The sequence below is a fragment of the Littorina saxatilis genome, linkage group LG8 (genome assembly GCF_037325665.1).
Source record: "Littorina saxatilis isolate snail1 linkage group LG8, US_GU_Lsax_2.0, whole genome shotgun sequence".
NCBI lineage: Eukaryota > Metazoa > Mollusca > Gastropoda > Littorinimorpha > Littorinidae > Littorina > Littorina saxatilis.
The window spans coordinates 11,945,716-11,961,907 of record NC_090252.1 but is presented as its reverse complement, the minus strand read 5'-3'; the positions used below and the strand labels follow the sequence as shown (position 1 = coordinate 11,961,907).

The following is a 16,192-nucleotide window of genomic DNA, read 5'->3' as shown; positions in this document are numbered from 1 at the left end:
CCCCATAATGCCAGACGCCAGGCGGAGCAGCCACTAGATTGCCAATTTTAAAGTCTTTGGATATGTTTCGGCCGGGGTTCGAACCCACGACCTCCCGATCACGGGGCGGACGCCTTACCACTAGGCCAACCGTGCCGGTTTTACATGGGCTAAGAGCACTCTTCCACTTGCACATGTGACAGGGAGACTACCGTCGCCCTTCACAGCAGGCTTTGCAGAGTTGTTGGCCTTTCAATGCGACGTATTTATAGCTCGCCGGCTAGACACTTGTGGATTATAGAGTTCTGTTTGTGATGGGGTCTGGCGGCTTCTGTCTCTCTGTATGTTCTTGATTTCCTTTGCGTAACCCAAACAGTTTTTAATAGGGCTTTTTTTTTCTATCTTCTTTTTTCAGGAGATCAGACTTCTTCTTTTGTTGTCCCATCAGCGGGTACTATTTCGGAAGGGTTTTTATTTTTATTGTGATGTCGCCTACTGTAAACTTATTACCCTTTCACTCGCACTCTCTCTCTCTCTCTTTCTTGATAACTTTCTTTCTCTTCCGTCTGCGTGCTTGTTTGGAATTTGTTATACAATACGTTTTTTCAGTTACACGCAAAATGGACATTGTTTTTATACTGGACATTCTTTTTTTAATAGGGCTTAGATATCAGCACTAAAACGCTCAATCCTGTTTGATTGGACTTCGCCTCCAAAGGAGATTGTTGTGTCTCGGCACTCGCTTACACACACATACCAAACAATCATTCGCCTGGCTACTTCCTCTTCCGATTTGGATTTTTTTTTTTTTTTTTTTTTTTTTCGTCTTTACACCTGTTCCTTGTCCCGTTGTGCTCTGGACTTTAATGTGATTGCTTACACCCATGTCAATCTGTGAAAATGAATCGGGAACACAACCCAGTCTGCACAGGGAGCAAACCGAATGTACATTGTTGCTATGTATGGTACTCAGGTAAAGAAAGTCCCACATCCATGTTTGGCCGAAGGAGGAGCAGCTTCCAAGCTGAGATGCAATCCCATAAGTCAAAGATTGCTTGAGCACAATTTAAATCAAATTGATTTAAAAAATGAGGGCGTCACAGTGCCGCCTCAACTGTCATTTAAAGCCGGACATGACGTCATCAAAGACCTTAATCGAAAAATAAAAGTAGGGTGTGGAAAATCTGCGAGAATGTGTATGAAAGGTAGCATGAAGATCTGTCAAGTAGTTTTCTGTGAATCGCTCTACTTACATACACACACACATACACACACACACACACACACACACACACACACACACACACACACGTGCACACACACATACACACACACACACGTACACACACACACACACACACACGTACACACACACATACACACACACACACACGTACACACACACACACACACACGTACACACACACATACACACACACACACACACACACACACACGTACACACACACACACACACACACACGTACACACACACACACACACACACACACGTACACACACACACACACACACACACACGTACACACACACACACACACACGTACACACACACACACACACACACACACGTACACACATACACACACACACACATACACACACACACACACACATACACACAGACACACACACACACACACACACACACACACACACACACACACACACACACATTCACCACAACCCTCATCTCGATTTACAGTCTATGTTGAAAATTAATATTTAATCAAAACTTGACTACAAAAGGGTCCTTTCTTCTTTAAGGCCAAAAAAAAATAGTCTGTTTTCCCAAAAACCATATTTTTAAGTTATTTTGCCAAAAAACAAAGACTTTTTTTTTTTCCCCCAATTCCCAAAAAAAAGTCTAGGGTCGCGCGAAAAAATAAGGTCGGTCGGGATACCGTAAACAGACTATTTATTTTGTTTGGGCCTAAATACCGTTATTGATTTCATACGCGGAGTTGGAACAAAAGTCGTTCAACCTATTTCACCAAAGATCAGTGTCCTTCCGCTGGGAGGTGACATTAGAGTCCAGAGAGAGGGCTAAACTAGGTCACGTAGAGGAAGGACACTTGTCAGTGCAGAGGTGTTTCCGTTTTCAGCCTACGACATTTAAAAAGCGGCGGTGGCCTATTTCCAAAGCTCAGATGGCATTAGATTTCACTGTTTAGCTTCCTTGGACAAAAACGATGCCCAAGGGGTGGGAGGGGGGCCCGGGGGGGGGGGGGGGGCATGCCCCCGGATGCTCCTAGTCCTAGCCAACTTGGCACTCGACTACACAGTGGAATGACCTTTTAAAGACTCCCCAATCTAAGACTCCCCAATCTAAGACTCCCCAATCTAAGACTCCCCAATCTAAGACTCCCCAATCTAAGACTCCCCAATCTAAGACTCCCTCCCTTCTAAGGCCATGTTTTCTAAGATGTTCTATTTATAAAGTGTGTAAATGTACTCCCTTTTAAAGACCTGATGTTCACAGATTGTTGGAGGTCTTAAAAAGGGGTTCCACTGTGTATGTGTGTTTACAAATTCGGTTGAGGGGATTATGTTATTTTTCTTCCAGGCTGATCCTTGTTATTAAGAGGGCAAGGTAATGTGAAAGCCAAGAAGGATGCGTTCCTGATGGGTAATTATTCGAGAACAAAGGCATCTTTTGAAATGTTCCGCGTTGTACCTTGGTCTTGTTCACTTACGAAAACAAGAAAATAGGTAAGAGAAAATGTGTGGAGACAGAAATAGGTTAGTAGGGCAGACGTCCTTTTTTTAATTTGTTATTTTATTTTTTGAGTACGATTGGCTCTAAAATTAGGGAAGCTCAATAAGTTCTTCTTCTTCAGCGTTCCTAGATCAGGCCTCAGATTTCCAGTCCAATATGGGTAATGAAGTTTGTGGTCGTGTCCAGGTCTTGTTTGGTGCCCCAGAGTTTCTCCGCTAGAGTAGCTCCACACGGCCAGTGCTGTGTCCGTGCGTCTTGGTGTTGGGGGCCAATTTTCTTGTATTCCACTGTGACCTAGTACACATTCATCAAGTCGAAACGAGCTTTCAGTCCAGCAAATGGTGAATCTTTTGGCTGGAGCTTTTTTTTCCATTTTCATTCAATAATAAATTCCAAAAAATACACCTCTAACGTTCTCAAATCAAGAGTAAGTTTATGAAATTTTTAGTCAATTCAAATAATTTTATAAACATATAAAGCATTTACTTCTTTAGGTTTTGTCATTATTTAAATGTTCTAAAGTTTAAACCACCTTGGGTGTGTTTAAAAAATATTATTTTCATTATTGTCAATTTTTGGTTCCTTCAGTTAGAAAACAAAGGCTACTAAGAACACGTGCTGGTACAGGCTGATCTTTCTTAACCCAGTGTGGGATTTTCAGTGGGGCGACCACCCCCAACCCAGCGCGTCCCCGGGTGGCGGATAGGGGAACGGTCTTCAGATATGGAGATCAGCCGCTTGCGGCCGCGGACCAAACTGGCTCCGGGTGGGATCCCGGAAAATCCTCCCCCCAGTGCTCTCTGGGTAGGACGTACGGGCCATGAGCTAAGGGTGAGGTAACCCCGACAGAAAACCCCGAATGCTGAAGACGGAGGACCCGGGCCGCACGGCGCATTCTAACAAACCATGGGTACACGCACTTACGCAAATGATGACACAATCAACCAGCACAGATGGAAATGGCGCTCGCCCATTGAGGACCCCCCAGGGTGGAGCAGCGTCGGGTCCCATGCCTCAAAGGGACCCAGCCCCAACTACTGGAGGTCCCTCCCGTCCGTCTTGTCACGCCAGGGGACGCGGGAGGAAAGTGACTGGCACCACCACAACCGGGAAGAAACCCAGTCAGCAGCGACCTTTTCAGGTCATGCACTGGAACGCAGAAAGTATCCTGAACAAGAAGACAGAGTTGGAGCATATCCTGCATGAGAAGAACATCAACATCTGCTGTATTCAGGAGACGCACCTGACACCCCAAAAGTCCTTCAAAGTGAGAGGCTACCAATGCCTTAGGTCCGACAGAACAGACCGAAGCAAAGGAGGAATCCTGACCCTCATCAGGAACAACATCAATGCCTGTTTGATAGAAACGCACATGGAGGACTCCGAATATCAGGTGATTCGAATCCAGACGAAGACATCAGAATTCCATTTTGTCAACTTCTACTGCCCCAACGACAGACACCTCGCCCTTGACACGATCCCCGCAAAGGCCTCCAACTTCATCGTGGTGGGTGACTTCAACAGTCATTCACAGAGTTGGGGATATGACCACCTGGATCGGAGAGGAGAAGAGGTGGAGAACTGGCAGGACGACAAAGGTCTCATCCTTTTGAACAGTCCCTTTGACTGCCCTACATTCTACTCCAGAAGATGGCACACTACATCAACTCCTGACCTAGCCTTCTGCACGGAAGACATGCACCAGCTAACCAGCAGAGATGTCGGAGAACAGCTAGGTGGAAGTGACCATCGGCCAGTCTTTTTGACCCTGGGCATGGAGTCCTGCACTGAAGCTTCCTTCCCACGGTGGAACTACAAAAGAGCGAACTGGTTCCTCTTTAGACATCGCACCAGCGAACTCACCAAAGACATCAGAGTCGAGGGTCGAGACATCAACATGGTGGCGAAGGACTTCAACATGAGCATCCTCAGAGCAGCGCGTGAGTCCATTCCCAGGGGTGCCAGGAGAGACTATAAGCCCTACTGGAGCAATGAATTGCAGGAACTGGATGATGATCTGGCAGACGCCAGAAGGGAAGCAGAAGTCAACCCGTCACAAAACAACAACATCCGCCTCCAGGAAGCCAAAGCCAAATTTCTCAAAAAGAAGCTACAGGCAAGACGGAGAAGCTGGCAAGAGAAAACAAGCTCTCTGAACCTTGAGAAGGATGGCAGGAAGCTCTGGAGGCTCACCAAGCAGTTGAATGATGAGAACACCAGCAGAGGAAAGATCACATTAGAAGAGAACGAGAAGGTGCTAACTGGAAAGCATGCTGCCAACCAATTTGCTGAAAGCTATGCAGCTGAGAGCAACCTCCATGTTAGCCCCGAGAAACAGAGAGAAGCAAGAAGAGAGAAAAGAGAGAGACCTGCCAGACAGTCGACAGTGGACGCCATGAGTCAACCACTCACACTCCACGAGCTGCACTCAGCTCTGAAAAAGTCAAAGGCGAAGAAGTCCCCTGGCCCAGACGGCATCACCAACGAGATGCTAACCCACCTTGGCAGTGCAGCAGAGAACAAGCTACTCGAGGTCTTCAACAGCAGCTGGCAAGAAGGATCGCTATCACAACTCTGGCGAGAAGCGATCATGATCCCCATCTTAAAAAAAGGGAAGGATCCAAAGAAGGCCACCAGCTATCGCCCAATCAGCCTCGCCAGCTGTGTTGTGAAGACCCTGGAGAGAATTGTGAACGAGCGCCTCAGGTGGTACCTGGAATCCAGGAACCTCCTCGCCCCTGAACAAGCTGGATTCCGACAGTTCCGCAGCACTGAAGATCAGGTCACTTACCTGGCGCAAGAAGTTGAAGATGCCTTTCAGGAACAGAAGCTGGTCTTCGTCACCTGGATAGATCTTCAGAAGGCCTTTGACAAGGTCTGGAAAGATGGACTCCTTGTAAAACTGCTGAAGAAAGGCGTGTCCAGCAACATGTACCAGTGGATTCGCTCTTACCTCTATAACCGCAGGGCAAGAGTTAACGTCGACCAGACCAAAAGCAAGAAGTTCCTCCTTCGTCATGGCGTCCCTCAGGGCGGAGTCCTCTCCCCCACACTCTTCCTTCTCTTCATCGACGATCTGGTGTCTGAGATGCCCAAGGGGATCAAAGCTGCTCTCTACGCAGACGACCTTGTGATCTGGTGCAAGGAGGAGCACGCAAGTACTGCCACCTACAGAATGCAGCAAGCGGCAGATAGGCTGAACGCATGGGCAGAAGATTGGTGCGTCTCCATCAACAAGGAGAAATCCTCCACCACCCTATTCACACTGTCGCCAAAGCAGAAAGCCGGAACCATTAGGCTTGGTGGAACTCCTCTGAGAGAGGATGAAGAAGCAACGTACCTTGGTGTCACCTTTGATAGACGGCAGACCTGGAAACCACACATTGCACAGGCAGAGACGAAGGCCCGGCGCAAGCTAGCCATACTCAGGAAGCTGGCAGGTACCACCTGGGGAGCGAACGAGAAGATACTGAGGACAGTATACCAGGGAACAATCAGACCTCACTTCGAGTACGGCTCCACAGCGTGGTCAACCTCAGCCAAGACAAACCTGCAGACCCTTGACCGTGTGCAAAACCAGGCCCTCCGACTCATCACTGGTGCAATGAAATCCACGCCCATCAAGGAAATGGAGAAGCTTACCACCATCCAACCCCTCTGTCAGAGAAGAGAAGCCAAGACTATGGTACAGGCCGAGAAGCTCAAGTGCCTACCCGACCACCCCATGAAGCACAGACTGAGCAACCTCACCAAGAACCGGCTCAAACGGAGCAGTTTTGTACACGAGAGCAAGAGACTTTCTCGACAGTACAGGGAAGTCCTCCCACAGAACACTCTACCTCTGACCCAAGAAGAAGAGGAAACCCCCAAGGCAACAGAGAAACCAGGCATCCAGATCTGCACCAGTGTTCCACATGTTACCTCAGGAGAAGATCAGAATGACACAGCTCGACAGGCACTCACCTTAGCCCTGATCGACGAACAGTACCCAAAAGAGGCGTGGATCCATGTATACACCGATGGATCAGCAACTAACGCCGTGCTCAATGGAGGTGCAGGCATTCTCATCCAGTTCCCTGGGGGACATACAGCTACATCCAGCGTTGCCACTGGCAAACACTGCACAAACTATAAAGCAGAAGCAGAAGCTCTCATGCAGGCCGCCTCCTTGGTTCAGGACTCCGCAGACCCTTGCTACCAAGTTGTCTTCCTCTCGGACGCCCTTTCAGTCCTTCAGGCCCTAGAGAACGACAAACTCCCACAGCTGGCCAAAGCATTACAGATGGTCAGACAAACCAGAAGAGTTGTCCTCCAGTGGATACCAGCACACTGTGGGATACCAGGAAATGAAAGGGCAGATGAGCTGGCGAAAGAAGGAGCCGTGGAAGACCAACCTGAAAACAGTGTCAGCTTTAGTGAGCAGAAGACAATCATCAAGGCATTGATGAGGCCAAGGACAAACAGAGATGACTACCACACACTGTCCAGAGAGCAGCAAGTCAAACTCATCAGGCTGCGTACTGGCCACAACTGGCTCAATGATCACATGAACCGAAAGTTCAAGCTGGCGCCATCACCAACCTGTGCCTGCGGTCAAGAAGACCAAACAGCGGAACACATCTTACAGCGATGTCCCTTACTAGATGAGGAACGAAAAGAAGTGTGGCCGTCACCAACTCCCTTGCAGACCAAACTATACGGCAGTCGACAGGAGTTGGAGAAAACGACAACATTTATCACCAGTGCTGGACTGATTGTGTAACCTCTGCGAACGCCAAGAAGAAGAAGAAGAAGAACACGTGGAACTATATTAGGAAAAATTGAACTTTTTAAACACACACTTTTTCACAGTAAGGTAAAGGGAGCGATGCAACCTAGACGAATGAGCGAAGCGACCGAGATTCCTAGGGGGGTCCGGGGGCATGCCCCCCCCCCCCCCTCGGAAATTGTTTTGGTCCAAAGAAGCCAAACGGGGTTATCTGCATGAGCTTCGAAATGACTCAATCTGTCTTTTTTTTCTCCCCCTTTTTTGGGGGAAGCAATTTTAACTTTTTGATGTTACCATTTTCTGGCATCAAAATAACATTTCAATTTGAAATTCCACCGTACTAACTGCTTTGCTATCAGAACTTGAACATATTAATTTAGACTTTGTGCAAATTCCGGCATAATGTGAACTTTCTAATTTAGTTTGTTTGCATGAAAATAACTTCATCAACATTTAAAAGTGAACTTCGTCTTACCTTGACCAAACAATAAAATGCAACGGCTTTTAACGGAAAAATGGCCGGGCCGGATAATACTCCACCCCGCACCGCCCCAGGCCACATTTTACACAGTTTAAAAGAAAAAACGATCTTGCACAAATGCGCATTTTATTTAACATATTAACACTTTGACCATTTTTCTCCAAACATCAATTACAAACAAACAAGCAAACAAAGTAATATAGCAGCAAGGCAAAGACATTAATTGAAACAGTACAACTCAAGAATACAAGGCATTTGTTCAACCCTCCTCCCCCTCCCCTCCCCTCCCCCCTCTCGTCCCCAATACACCCTCCTTTACAAAGTGTCAGCAGACAAAAAAATACTTCCTTTTTCCCGTGATCGAAGATCTGTAAACTCTCTCTTGCTTAGAAAAGGGAACGCATACAAGAGTGCACCGGTTGATTGTAATGAAAACCCTTTTAAAACGGAATCCCTAGACTTGCTTTTGAAAATTATCGATTACAGGGACAGTGCTTCTAAAGTGTCTTTGCACATAATTATATATCCTCGGGCTTTCAGCCACGCTCCAGTTCTCTATCCATTAGGAAAATTACCAAGTGTCATTGACTTTCTTGCAAGAAATCGAACATTGCAATTTTGCTACGAGTGTATTTGTTTCAGTGTCCTGTTAGGTAAACCTTCAGACATAAAAAGCCGAAGTAAGCGAGGCGGAAAGTACCGTATCAGGTCCCGCACATGAACTGATTTAGTCAAGAACCAACATGGAGGCCGAGTAGCCTCGACGACAGCGAGAATTCTTTCTATCTGGGGTACTATACATTGAGTTGGATGCGTAAGAAAATAGCCTGTCAACTTTCTACGAAAAGTGGAGATTTTATAAGTTAATTGATCACATTGACAACGGTGAGAGGTAAAAGTCCCCCCTCTGTAAAAATGGGGGGTCCTTAACGTCCTCACAGGAAATTTTCCTTTTAGGGACATGAGTTGGTGATACGCTAAAAAGTCCCCCCTCCTCCTCACAAAAAGTTTATATTCCAGCGGAAGGATGCTCTCGTTTCATGTAACGGTTAGGAATGATCAGAAGTGTTGTAGACGGTCGTTCCCACGATCATAAATGACATTTAAGTGAAGCCAAGTGAGATTGAACATGCTTTTGAAAACTGCTTTTTTTGCACCCATTATAATCCATTGTTTTGTCTCCGCAGATGAAATGTCACGTGTCAATTTCGTAATGACTGATTTTAAAAGTGTGTGTGTGTGTGTGTGTGTGTGTGTGTGTGTGTGTGTGTGTGTGTGTGTGTGTGTGTGTGTGTGTGCGCGTGTGTGTGTGTGGGTGTGTGTGTTTGGATGTGTGCGTGCGTGTGCGTATGCGTGGGTGTGTGTCAGTGAGTTTGTGTGTGCGTGTGTGTGTGTGTGTGTGTGTGTGTGTGTGTGTGTGTGTGTGTGTGTGTGTGTGCGTACGCCTATCTTCCCGCCTGAGTGCGTGTGTGCTAGTGAGCCTGTTTTCGTTTTTATATTTAGTCAAGTTTTGACTAAATATTTTAACATCGAGGGGGAATCGAAACGAGGGTCGTGGTGTATGTGCGTGCGTGTGTGCGTGTGTGCGTGCGTGTGTGTGTGTGTGTGTGTAGAGCGATTCAGACTAAACTACTGGACCGATCTTTATGAAATTTGACATGAGAGTTCCTGGGTATGAAATCCCCGAACGTTTTTTTCATTTTATTGATAAATGTCTTTGATGACGTCATATCCGGCTTTTCGTGAAAGTTGAGGCGGCACTGTCACGCCCTCATATTTCAACCAAATTGGTTGAAATTTTGGTCAAGTACTCTTCGACGAAGCCCGGGGTTCGGTATTGCATTTCAGCTTGGTGGCTTAAAAATTAATTAATGACTTTGGTCATTAAAAATCGGAAAATTGTAAAAAAAATTAAAAATTTATAAAACGATCCAAATTTACGTTTATCTTATTCTCCATCATTTGCTGATTCCAAAAACATATAAATATGTTATATTCGGATTAAAAACAAGCTCTGAAAATTAAATATATAAAAATTATTATCAAAATTAAATTGTCCAAATCAATTTAAAAATACTTTCATCTTATTCCTTGTCGGTTCCTGATTCCAAAAACATATAGATATGATATGTTTGGATTAAAAACACGCTCAGAAAGTTAAAACAAAGAGAGGTACAGAAAAGCGTGCTATCCTTCTTAGCGCAACTACTACCCCGCTCTTCTTGTCAATTTCACTGCCTTTGCCATGAGCGGTGGACTGACGATGCTACGAGTATACGGTCTTGCTGAAAAATGGCAGCTACTTGACTAAATATTCGATGGGCTAAAACCAGAACCAATTACCTCAAAATAACTGGTTTTGCAATTTTATAGTCATTAGACTTATGGTAATATGATTCTCACTTCCTGTGAAGGATTCTTGAAAATCTTGGATTATTGTGTATTTATAAGTCATAATTTGTTCTGGCTCCAAGAAATGTTCGGACTCATCTTGGAAGCAGAACCATCTAACTCCATCCAGGTTGGAAGCAGAACGTGATAAGTTCAGTTTAGTCTGTTCTGCTTCTGAGCCATGTGAGTAATGGGGAGTGTTTATCTGCCAGCCAGAAGCAGCCATCGTAACCTGACCTCTTCTGATCGCTGTGTGACAGTCAGTTTCCCTGCCCTCAGCGCAACCAGACAAGGTCACTATAGCGGTGTGTGTATCTGGTTTTCACCCTCTCAGTGTGGTGTGGGATTTCCCCTAGCACACAGAAGGGTGTTACAAGCAGTGGCGGAGTCTGCTGTCGGCAAAAAATGACATTTGTGTGGGAGTGTGGAAAGCAAAACAGGTCAGCGACACCTGTCAGTATCCGAATTTCAGACTCCGGATGTACCGTTATCAGCATAGCTTGTTATGACAGGTGTCATGTTGATACAATGTTTCTATTTTCTCATGGAAACAAATTGATGAGGCTTGGTGTCGCAAGGTCGTGTCAACGAAACGTCAAAAATGACGCGAATTTAATCCACAGAAAACAAACTGACAAAAGGTTGGTCCACTTTCTGAAAACTCAAAGAACAGCATTCTGCCTATTGTACATCTGCTGCACAGTCTGTTTTGCTGTTGCTCGAGTCAGGACACAGATTCAAGTGAGTATCATCATATATTTTTGTTTCCCCCATTTGAACAAGTCATTAAAGCTTAATTTCTGATTCGTATTCATAAGGGAAACTTTCTGATTGTCTAAATTCTGTAATCTGCATACTGATCCCTAGCTTTTGTGTGTGTATAGTTTTGTTTTCCTAAATAAAAGCACAGGCTGGTAAAAGCGTATTTGTCAAGTTTCGTGTGTGTGTGTGTTCATGAATGTTGAAGTGTTTCAGCTCTTTAGTTTTCGATAAAAAAAATGAAATCAATAACCTCAGTGAATGTTCAGGGCAGATAATGACAATTTTTGTCTGCTTGTAACCTATGGATGGATGAATGAATGTTATTACATGAATGTTATTACATGAATGTTATTACAGCGCTATTTCCACCCTTTTTTGTGTTTGACTAATATATTTCTTAAATCACAGGTTTTTACAATGTCGAAGGAGAATGACTGGCCAGATGAGGACTTGATTCAGCAAATGATTCTTGAAACCCAAGAAACATCGCCTCCCTGTACAAAGTCTGGTAAGTATCAAAACACACACACACACACACACGTACACACACACACACACACACACACACACACACACACACACACACACACACACCCAAACACTTATTTTCTAACTTACTCACTTACTTCCTTCTTTACAAAACGCACCTGGATACTTTAAGCATATTCAGTGTAATCAGGTATTTGTTTTATTTTTGTGTGTGAATAAAAACTCGAAAACTGTTTACAGTTTAAATGCAGCAGCGATGGTACGAAGGCAATTAACTTTTTTATCAGTGAATAATTGTAGTAGTAATTGCCAGTTTAAAAGAAGAATTCATAGTCTTTATATCTTGTGCAGATGCTGTTCAGCAGGAGGTGAATATGGCCGTCCAGGCAAGCAAAAAGCACCAAGCATTTCAGGAGACTGTCCTCCGGATTCATGGGATGAGGTTGCAGAATCTTCTCACTGCCAATGGCTTAACGAGAATTAAAGTTCCAGGAAATGGAAATTGCTTTTTCGAAGCATCATGCTTCCATCTTGGACAAGTAACCCGTCCCAATGATTTGAGAGAACAAGTCTGTTATCACATCATGGACAATGTAGAGCCCTACTCCGGTTTTTTTGATCTCCCAACCATTGACGAAAATGAAAGATTTATGAACATACTTCAAATGATTGAGGACTTAAGAAGAAGTGGTTGCTGGAACACTCGTGCAGGTGATCTGTTACCTCTAGCGCTGGCAAACGTGACCAAAAGACCAGTAAAAATATTTACCAGTCGTCAGACTCACCCTGTGGTGGATATCAGACCGAGCATTGATCCACAAGTGCATGTGCGGATGGAACCCATTTACCTGACATTGACAGCTCCCAAGAATCAGCCACAACACTATGATGCATGCATCAGGAGAAAAACCACTTTAAAACCAGACAGACATGCGTCTTCCGTCCTTGCACCAACTCCGAAACCTGATGAATGTGAAGCGTCTCCAGTGGAAAAATCTACTCTGAAACATGACGACTGTGCTGTTGATTTTTCAATCGAAGAGTCTACCGAGAAACATGGTGAATGTGGTTTTTCTCCTGTTCGTGCATCAACTCCAATACATACTGGTTGTGATTCCACCCCTCCACATGAATCCAGCTGCCCAACACCTGTAAATATTTCTCTTGTGTGTGCTTCTACCTCAGCATATGTTGACTCTGATTCAACCCCAGTGACTACAATCACCTCAGATGATACTAACTTTGATTTTTTTCCTAATGGTGTATTCACTTCAGCTTCTAACATGTCTGACACTGCTCCTTCATGTGAATCTACCACAGCATCTCCTCCAAAAAAACTGCCATCTCCGAGGAAGGAGGCATCCTATGTGACACCTCCAAAGAAGAAGTTTAGTCGAAAAAGACTCAGCAACCCTAAGACCTGGAAGAGTAATATTAGAAAAACAAAGAAACTGAGCGGTCAATCTTACTCAAGGACAACCGGTGAAACGGCTAGGGCAAAAGGTCGACTGTTCAAAGTGTAAAATGATGTGTTCCAGCAAAATATCAGAAGAAGAAAGGCAAGACATTTTTCAGGCCTTTTATTCGCTCTCTTCATATGAGCGACAGAAAGACTTTGTTTGTCACTGAATTGAAGAAACGGGAACAAGAACTTACCTGAAAACAGACGGAGAACCAGCTCCAAAAAAGAGACAAGTTTCAAGGAAGTTTTTCTTTCTGAAAGATGGCCAGAGATCATATGTGTGTAAAACGTTTTTTACCAGCACACTAGATGTCAGTTGTGGAACTGATACGTGGTCATCAAAGTTCTATTGACAAAACTGATGGTGACTTAGAGTTTGGTTTTCTGCTGAAACTGTGATCTAAAATACAGGGATGTGCTTTAAGGTCTGACTTTGATTTTGACTTTTGTGCACAACACTTCTGTGAAGAAAAAAGTACATCACAAGGTAAGAATGCCAATTTGTTTTTATTGATAATGAACACGCAGGGTATCATGAAATCAGAATCTAGAACTCGTGATTTTATTGTCCTTGTGTGATTGGTTTTAATGCGCCAAGCTTGATCATCAGTGAAGCTTTTCTTGTTTGCTTGCTTGTTTCTGTGCTGCTTTGTTCGTTTTGTGTGTGGTCAGTTTGTCGTTGTTGCTGGGTTTGTAGTTTTTGTGCGTAATGCAAAACAATATGAGCTGATACAAAATAAGATTTACTATTGAGTTCTTAGGAAAACAACCAAAATACAATTTATTTTTGGAATGTTAACAAAGAATGTGTTTTTTTTTGCCATGGGAAAATACCTGCAATTTAATTGTGTGTAAAAGGTGTGTGTTCATTAGGCCATACATTAGACGAATACATAATTATTTAATGATGGTTTAGTGTGTGACTTGAAATATGTGAGTTTATTGCGGCAATAAATATTAAAACAATTTAAACTAGTGTTGCAGTGTAAGCTTTTGCTTGGAAGCAGAACATGCTATGTGTGAGGAGGCTGCTTCTGACTGCTGTAGCACAGGCCACAGTGGGATCTGTTTGGAAGTCAGAAGCAGCTATGGTGCGCTGGGCTTTTCTAGCTCCAGGACTGAGAAAAAAGAAGGAGCGTATTCTGGAAGCAGAACAAATTATACGTTATTTTCATATGATAGAGTAGTTCAATTAAATTGATTTCAACTGTACATGACCAGTTCTTCCTCTATATCTATTGCTTAAAATATGAAGGTTGTAATCTTGTGTTTACTATTTTTTTTGAGGGGTTAAAAACTTCAAGTGGCCATTTCTCAAATAACCGCAAACCAGTTAAATGGTTCTGGTTTTAACCCATCGTATTGTATTTTCGCCTTACGCGACTTGTTTAATGTAATATCAATTTGTTCTTTATCATACGCACTTTAATTTTGCAAATGGCGCGCCCAAGGAAAAAGTACGTTTCATATCATACAGTTCTATTCCACACACACACACACAAAAACACAAAAAAACAACTTATAATCATTTTTTTGAGTTTTATTTGGAAATTTGTTTCGCACATATTTAACTGTTGTCATGGTGACACAACCTAAAAGGTTTGCTACTGGAGAGAACCCCATAAGGGCGAACTGGCATTCTCGAGCTGTGGAGATTGTTGCCTTATTCAGTAATCTATAACTTTCTTCTTTGCTACAAACATTCACACAAATCAACACTTCCTTCCTTCGTGTCGTTCGTTCGTTTGTTTGTTTGTTGGTTGGTTGGTTGGTTGGTTGGTTGGTTCGTTCGTTCGTTCGTTCGTTCGTTCGTTCGTCCCTTTGTTCGTTCGTTCGTTCGTTCGTTCGTTCGTTCGTTCCTTTGTCACTTCGTTTGTTCCTTCGTTTGCTTGTTTCTTTGCTCTTGTCTGCTTCAAGCTGTGCTTTTCTCAGCTAAGGAACGATAATCTTGAAGGCTTGAATAGTTTATGTTTTCATCGCTGTTCTCCCTTGAAAATGTGTCTTATAGTTCTATTCGTCGGAAACATGTACAGTTGGTGTGTTCGTTTGTGTTGTTAATGTTGTTAATGTTGTTAATGTTGTTGTTGTTAAGTGTTGTTAATGTTGTTGTTGTTAATGTTGTTACTGTTGTTGATGTTAATGTTGTTAATGTTGTTAATGTTGTTAATTTTAATGTTGTTAATGATGTTAATGTTAATGTTGTTAATGTTGTTAATGATGTTAATGTTGTTAATGTTGTTAATGTTAATGTTGTTAATGTTGTTAATGTTAATGTTGTTAATGTTGTTAATGTTCTTAATGTTCTTAATGTTCTTAATGTTCTTAATGTTAATGTTGTTAATGTTGTTAATGTTGTTAATGTTGGCAAACACAGGAGCTTGTATTAGAGTGTTTGATCGGAGACAATCCATGACCTTACTACAGAAGTACGTTAGGTAGTGATTGTAAACATGCTTCGTCTAGCCTAAAGCGAAGAGAAATATAATAAGAAAAGAACATCAAAACATTGACTGACTTTGTTTATTTTGTTAACTTTTGGCAATATACATGTATTTAAATGGGCTCAGTCAGCAATTTTGAGAAGAGACAAAATCGGTCATGCTGAAAAAAAGGCCTCGAAAACATGAAAATCCTTGGACAAATATGTTTCGGGACTTTTTTTTGCCCTTAATTCAGAGGAGAGCCCCAAAAAGTACAGTTTTAGAAATGTTAGCTGGCTGTCAAACGGAAGACTTGTAATACAACTTGTGTTTTCGTTCCCCCCTTTCACACGTTTACCTGTTATATTGACTGAGGCGACGGACAGAGCGGCAGGTAGACTTGTTCTGTTGAGAAGTAGGGATTGGGGGTCGCGGGTGGGATTGGTGGTGGGGGTAAGGTGGCGAGAATAGTAGATGCGAGAGAGAAGGTGGGGGTGTGAAGCGGGAGGGGGGGGGGGCGGAGTTGAGAGAAAGAGAGACAGTGTCAAAATGTGGGGTCGAACCACAGAGATAAAGGCTGAATAAAGTCTATATCTCTGTGTGTTTCGAAATGCTGATCGTTTGTGTCGTGATAATTAATGTTCAGTAACTGATGGATGGATGGGTGGGTGGGTGGATGGATTCGATGGACCTATTAGTTAAT

The 16,192-nt window shown here is 43.5% G+C and overlaps 1 long non-coding RNA gene across 1 annotated transcript; it reads left to right on the top strand.

Moving 5' to 3' along the window:
- Positions 1-10,271: 10,271 nt before the first annotated feature.
- Positions 10,272-14,390, top strand: LOC138972793 (uncharacterized). Its single transcript, XR_011457757.1, has 3 exons — positions 10,272-11,097; positions 11,527-11,626; positions 11,959-14,390. It is a non-coding gene; the product is annotated as an uncharacterized lncRNA (long non-coding RNA).
- The last annotated feature ends 1,802 nt before the right edge of the window (positions 14,391-16,192 follow it).